At 41.3% G+C, this 6,110-nt stretch overlaps 1 long non-coding RNA gene across 1 annotated transcript; it reads right to left on the bottom strand.

The window, feature by feature from the left end:
• Positions 1–1,240: 1,240 nt before the first annotated feature.
• On the bottom strand, positions 1,241–5,514 carry LOC147996099 (uncharacterized). The gene is made up of 3 exons (XR_015674132.1): positions 5,315–5,514; positions 3,481–3,798; positions 1,241–1,641 (listed from the first exon to the last, which is right to left on the bottom strand). It is a non-coding gene; the product is annotated as an uncharacterized LOC147996099 (long non-coding RNA).
• Between the last annotated feature and the right edge of the window lie 596 nt (positions 5,515–6,110).

Raw genomic sequence — 6,110 nt, forward strand, 5'->3', positions numbered from 1 at the left:
CTACTTGAGGAATGACTTCTGGTACACATACAGGTAACACACACACACATTCACACGTACACACGCACACAAACGCACACACACACTCACACAAAACCAGTCTTGGTAGATTAGGTTTGATTGTTTTAAAAGTCCACACTTCATCAGGAGATTCAGATTACATCAGGTTGGTTTGTTGTAAAAGTCCACCCTTCGTCAGGAGCTGTCATGGGCTGAATTTGGCCTCTTTTTTTCTTTCTTATTCGTGAGAACTAATATCTGAAATGCTGTGTATGGTGACATTGTCCTATGGTATTCTATTTAGTTTGTATTGTGCTTGAGAATGTTTTAAACATAGGAGAAGGGATTTTTCCAGCATCATTTTGCAAGGTCATATCTTGGAGACATGATGTTTTCATGAAAAAGGAACAAAATAAAAACCCCAAACTGAAAACCAAATGAACAAAATCAAAACCAAAACCCCCAACCAAACAAACAACCCAGGCAATGTAAACACAGGCGGTGTTGAAAAGCTATAAATAGAAACAGAAACATGTTGTTATTTAACAATTAGGGCAGCTTACATAGTAAAAGGATGGCTACCCACAGTTCTTTTTTTTTTTTTTTTTTGGTTCTTTTTTTTTTTCCCGGAGCTGGGGACCGAACCCAGGGCCTTGTGCTTCCTAGGTAAGCGCTCTACCACTGAGCTAAATCCCCAGCCCCCCCACAGTTCTTTTTAAAAGTTGCCACCATCATTCAAGTATATGAGAAGCTTCCCTGGGTGGGAGATAGCTTTGGGGGACAAACTCATACATCTCTCTTAGCTTCGTCTTTATCTATGTGAAGTCAATTTTTGTCTAATAATCCACTAGGACTTTGTTTTTTCCTTACATGATAATTGACGAAGGCCACATCCTAAAATAACAAGGTCACGGCGAAGGGACTGTAAGTAAATGTTGTGAGTGACACGGTAAGTAGATGGGAAGATGTCCAGCCTTTGTTCTTACATTACCCGGAGTTCAGGAAACTGCTCCCCAGGGAATGAGAGCTGGGACTTCCATGTTACCATGAGAGGGACAGGCTTGCTTCACCCTAAGCTACTCTTGTTTCCACAGGTTAGAAGATATTTTCTATTACTTTGAAACACCAATTAGTTAGTGGTTGTGAAGCACTTTGAGAAAGAAGTTTATCCACTCTATGTGATTAAAGGGCTATTATCATTCTGTTATCCATAAACACCTTGAGGTGCAATTAGCTTTGTTTTTAAAAATATATTTTGTTTGAACTCCGCAGGATGCTGTTATTATCTTGTAAGTTAGAGAGGATTCTGAGTGCTATCGTTAGATTAGAGTGATCAGAAGGGATGGGAAAAACAGCATAGTGGAGCTCAGAGATAGGGCTTAAAGAGATGAGAACAAGGATGAACTGGACAGACAATGGCTTGAGAATGGAAGCAGATGGCGGTGACGAACTTCCCTCAGAAGGGAGCTCTCCCAACTACCTCACAGGCATGGTACTCTGTTGGCCAGAAGAATTTGCAGTGTCGGATGGAGCTCTCGTGTGTGGATTCGGCCAAGAGTTCTGGTTGGGACCCTGACTTTGTTTCTGATGAACTGCGGGAGCTTCCACCAATCACCTATGCCCTTGGATCTGTTTTCGAACCTGTGAAATGGAAAAGTAGCAATTTATAGGATGCTGTGGACATTAGAAATAGTATGTGACAAATGCTACCTGCTGAGTCCCAGTGATTATGGCTGCTCGGCATGTTACAGAGACAATTGAGATCCTAGTATGAGTGGTGGACTGAGAGTGAGATAGAGACCAATCCCTGTGAGCATCATTTAACAAGGTTACTTGAAACTGGCCTTGCATTATAAGGATTGGATTTAGCATAGACATTGGCTCTAACATGCTAACCCACTAACTGTCTAAAAAGCCACTGTTTGTATTTACAAGGGGCCTACCCCACGGTAGGTATACGACTCAGTGGGAAGAATATTTTTTTGGCGGTATAAGTAGAGATGAAGGTAGGTAGAGAAGAGCTTTAGGGTGTAAGGTGGCCTTTTGACTTTCAGGTCATACTGTATGAAGGATAACTGGCACTTTGCCTTATTCAGGATTTATTCTGTTGTCTGATGTAAAGATGCGTGAAGTGCCATAGAAGAAGGGCTTAGTGTAATTGTAACACATTTATTAATAAATTGTTAGAACATGAGGATAACAGTTTTTTGCATATGTAATGAGTCTTCCTCTGTGACAAACCTCAGTTTTCTGACTTATGACTATTCTTGCAAGAATCAAAAACAATTTTTTTACACAGGGTAGCCTTGTAGCTTAAATTAGCCTCGAGCTTGTGTTAGATGCCCAAGGATTAGAATTATAGCTGTGTCACCATACCTAACCCAACAAATACATTAATAGAAAATTTAAAGTCAAGGATGGCAGCACATGTCTATAATCCCACTAGTGGAGAAGCCGAGGCAGAAGAATCAGAAGTACAAGGTTAGCCTCACCTATATTGTGAGTTTGAGGCTAGCCTGTCCTATATGAGACCCTCCCTCAACCCCCATATCCCCAGTGTTTTGTTTTGTTTTTTTACTTCATAGATTTTAACCTCTATCCTGGAGTGTGAAATGATTGTGATAAATTAAAAATCTTATTAAAATGATGTTCCTTGTTACTCATTGCTTTGCTCAAAGAAAGGGATAGAGAAAAATATTCATAGGAGGAGCTATGGAGACAAAGTTTGGAGCAGAGACTGAAGGAATGGCCATTCAGAGCCTGCACCACCTGGGGATCCAGTTCATATATATATACAGTCACCAAAACTAGACACTATTGCTGATGCCAAGAAGTGTGTGCTGACAGGAGCCTGATATAGTTGTCTCCTGAGAGGCTCTGCTAGAGCCTGACAAATACAGAGGCGGGTGCTAGCAGCCAACCATTGGACTGAGAATGGGGTCCCCATTGGAGGAGTTAGAGAAAGAATTGAAGGAGCTGAAGGGGTTTATAACCCCATAAAAACAACAATATCAACCAACTAGAGCTCCCAGGGACTAAACCGCTACCCAAAGAGTACACATGGACAGACCTATGGCTCCAGCTGCATATGTAGCAGAGGATGGCCTTGTTGGGCACCAATGGGAGGAGAAGCCCTTGGTCCTGCCAAGGCCGGACACCCCCCCCCCCCAATGTAGGGGAATGTCAGGGGGTGGGAAGGAGTGGTTGGGGAGGGGGAAACCCCTATTAGAAGAAAGGGAAGAGGAATGGGATAGGGGGCTTATAGACGGGAAACTGGGAAAGGGGAAAATACTTGAAATGTAAACAAAAAATAAAAAAATACTTATAAAAAAAGAAAGGATAGAGTAGCTCTTAGGGATGTTTCAGCTATCCACTGCAGTATAATGGATCCCTTCACAGCTTAGTAGTCGATGACAGTAGCTGTCTGTGGACTGAGTCCCTGTGGGTGGTTTTTCTCACCTTCTTTACTGTTGTACTTACAGCGTCTGTTATTTGGAGATGCTCTTCAGCTCTTCAACAGTTCTACTTAGAGACATTGGTCACTTCAGCTAGGTTGCCTGGGACAGCCGGAAGCTGGGTGGAAATCTTTGACCCTCTGCACAGAGGTTGCTAAAAAGAGGATGTTTTTATCCTATGCAGTGGCTTTGAGCTCTAAAGAAGGCAAAAGCAGGACCGACCCTGGGTTTTAAGGCCAAGATTTCCGCCAACACCGGTCACGTTCCACTTTCACCACTTCTGTTGATCAAGGAAAGTCCCTCTGCCAGGTCGACTCCACACTAGAGGGTAAAGGACTCATCTCTATGGGAGGAATGGCAAAGTGTTTGGATTGTTGTTAGTTCAACACAGAACACGAAATCTATGAGCATATACTAACAATCCCTAAGAGTTACTATTAAACTTATAAATTGAAGGTCAGCTGGAAAATGCGACATGTTTATCCCCCATACCGATACAGAGGATCCAATTCCTAAGGACCCAATTTCAAAAGGACAAGTTGCTAATCTTGCCTAGTCCAAGACTTAAAAAACTTAGATCAGTGTTGCTTATCAAATGTTATTGTAGACTGTGAAGAGAATAGGAATGTTCTGTAGTCCAAACAAATTTCTTTTAGTCCAAGCATTTAAACAAGGTTATGATTACTGTATGAGTGTACCACATGGGCTGGATCATTGGTATGAAGAATTCACTTTGACTTCAGTTGAGGAAAGGATCAGGAAAATGAAATACATTTTGTAAGGAAGGGTAAAAGTTGGAGAGCATTCAAGGTCTGGGAGTAGCATGTTTATACTAGTAAGGTTCTTGGGGCAGTGCATGGGAGGCAAAAGGTACTAAATGAGCTTAGAATTGAGGACGAATTGAAGAGTCTGTAAAACATAGTTTACCAAGTTTTCATTTTCCCCAAAGAAGAAACTTCACATTGGACTTACTACAATTGTTTTCCCATTGGTCAGAGTAAAGACTTCTTTGAAAGAATGTTTCTATTGAACTAAATTAAGAAACTGTTTTCTTATGAACTGATTAGTTGCTATCATAGGGATGCCTGGCTTTCCCACTAAAGATGGTCTTTATATCCATGTGTGAGGTGTGTGTGTGTGTGTAGAAACCCACTTATAGATGAAGAAACAGACCAATTTATAGATGCCACAAATGGCTAAGGACAGTGCTGGCCAGAGGTGTCCTTTTTGATGTATGTCTATACATCAAAAATTACACACACACACACACACACACACACACACACACACACTGTATATATATATATGTATATATATATGTATATATATATATATGATATGTATCAGCAGTTAAGAGCTGCTCTTCCAGAGGTCCTGAGTTCAATTCCCAGCAACTACAGTGTGGTTCACAGCCATCCTATAATGGGAACTGATGCCCTCTTTTGTCATACAGGCATACATACAAGTAGAGTACTCACATATATAAATAACTAACTCTTAATATATGCACAATTATATATATATAATTATCTAGTGTGTATCACTTTTATTGTGCCTTTCTTTCCTTCTTCATCGCATTCCCAGCTAGGTGGGCATTTACTTGGTGAGAGGAGATTACAAGACTGTGTTGTTCCCTGCCCGCTTCGCTATTTTCAGAGCACAAGTGTCAGGCAGCAGTCAGTGCTCATATGTGTGTTTTTCATAACACCGCCTTTTGAAGTCCAGCCTGTAGGCCTTTGGCCCCGGGGTTTGCAGAAACACATATTTTAGTCATTCTTAGTTGCATTCTTAGTGTGAGCTTAGGTTTAATAGCTTGGATTTGCTGAAAATAATGGGAATGTTCTGAAGCACCAACGCACCTCACCATGTCCTCATGGAAGTGCCAAGATGGGCAGAGGTCATCATGAAACTGATTAATTAACTCCAGATGATGAAATGAAACTTGAAGAGACTTTCCATCTTGTGCCTGTCCCGCCGTTGCTGTTTGGACCCTTCCTCTCTGGTTCCTTGTTGACTACCTCAGTGTCCGCATTTGGCAACATTTCTACCTGCAGTTTCTAAATGGAAAGCAACCACACAAATTTTGTTAAAGAAACCAAATTTTGGGGGGACAGGTGGCCAGAGTCACTTTTTTCTTTCTTCAACATACTTCGTTTATTTGAAGAAAATTTGTACATCTAGCAGGACTGTCAATTATCTAATTCAATTAAGCATGTCCTGCCTTGGGTACGGAATAGCTTTAAATGTTTCTTGACAGTTTAAAGGGCCTTAAGTGTTTAAGGGCACAATAACCTTTCAATCTGTAGCTTGTTTCTTCCTGGGAAAGATTCGCCGGCCTTAGGGCTAGTTCACAACTCTCAGCTCTGCTTTAGATGGCTCACTTACTGAATTACTAAGATAGTATCTAGTCAATGGGTTGAAAAGACCGATACCTTGATCTCACACACCCTATCATCAAAAACTAGATTTCCACTTCGATACAATGTAAACAAAAACATCACTGCTGTCAACTTTATGCAGTTTATTTATGGGACTCTGGATGGATCTCTCCCCAAACCTAGCTCCTGGCCGACTGTGTGCTTCTGTTGGGGTAGAGTTTCTCTTCTGAGATGTCATTAAGGCACAGTGGATGTAAATCAATACCTGTTACCTCAC

Source organism: Rattus norvegicus, chromosome 2 (genome assembly GCF_021556685.1).
Source record: "Rattus norvegicus strain SHRSP/BbbUtx chromosome 2, alternate assembly SHRSP_T2T, whole genome shotgun sequence".
NCBI classification, from domain to species: domain Eukaryota; kingdom Metazoa; phylum Chordata; class Mammalia; order Rodentia; family Muridae; genus Rattus; species Rattus norvegicus.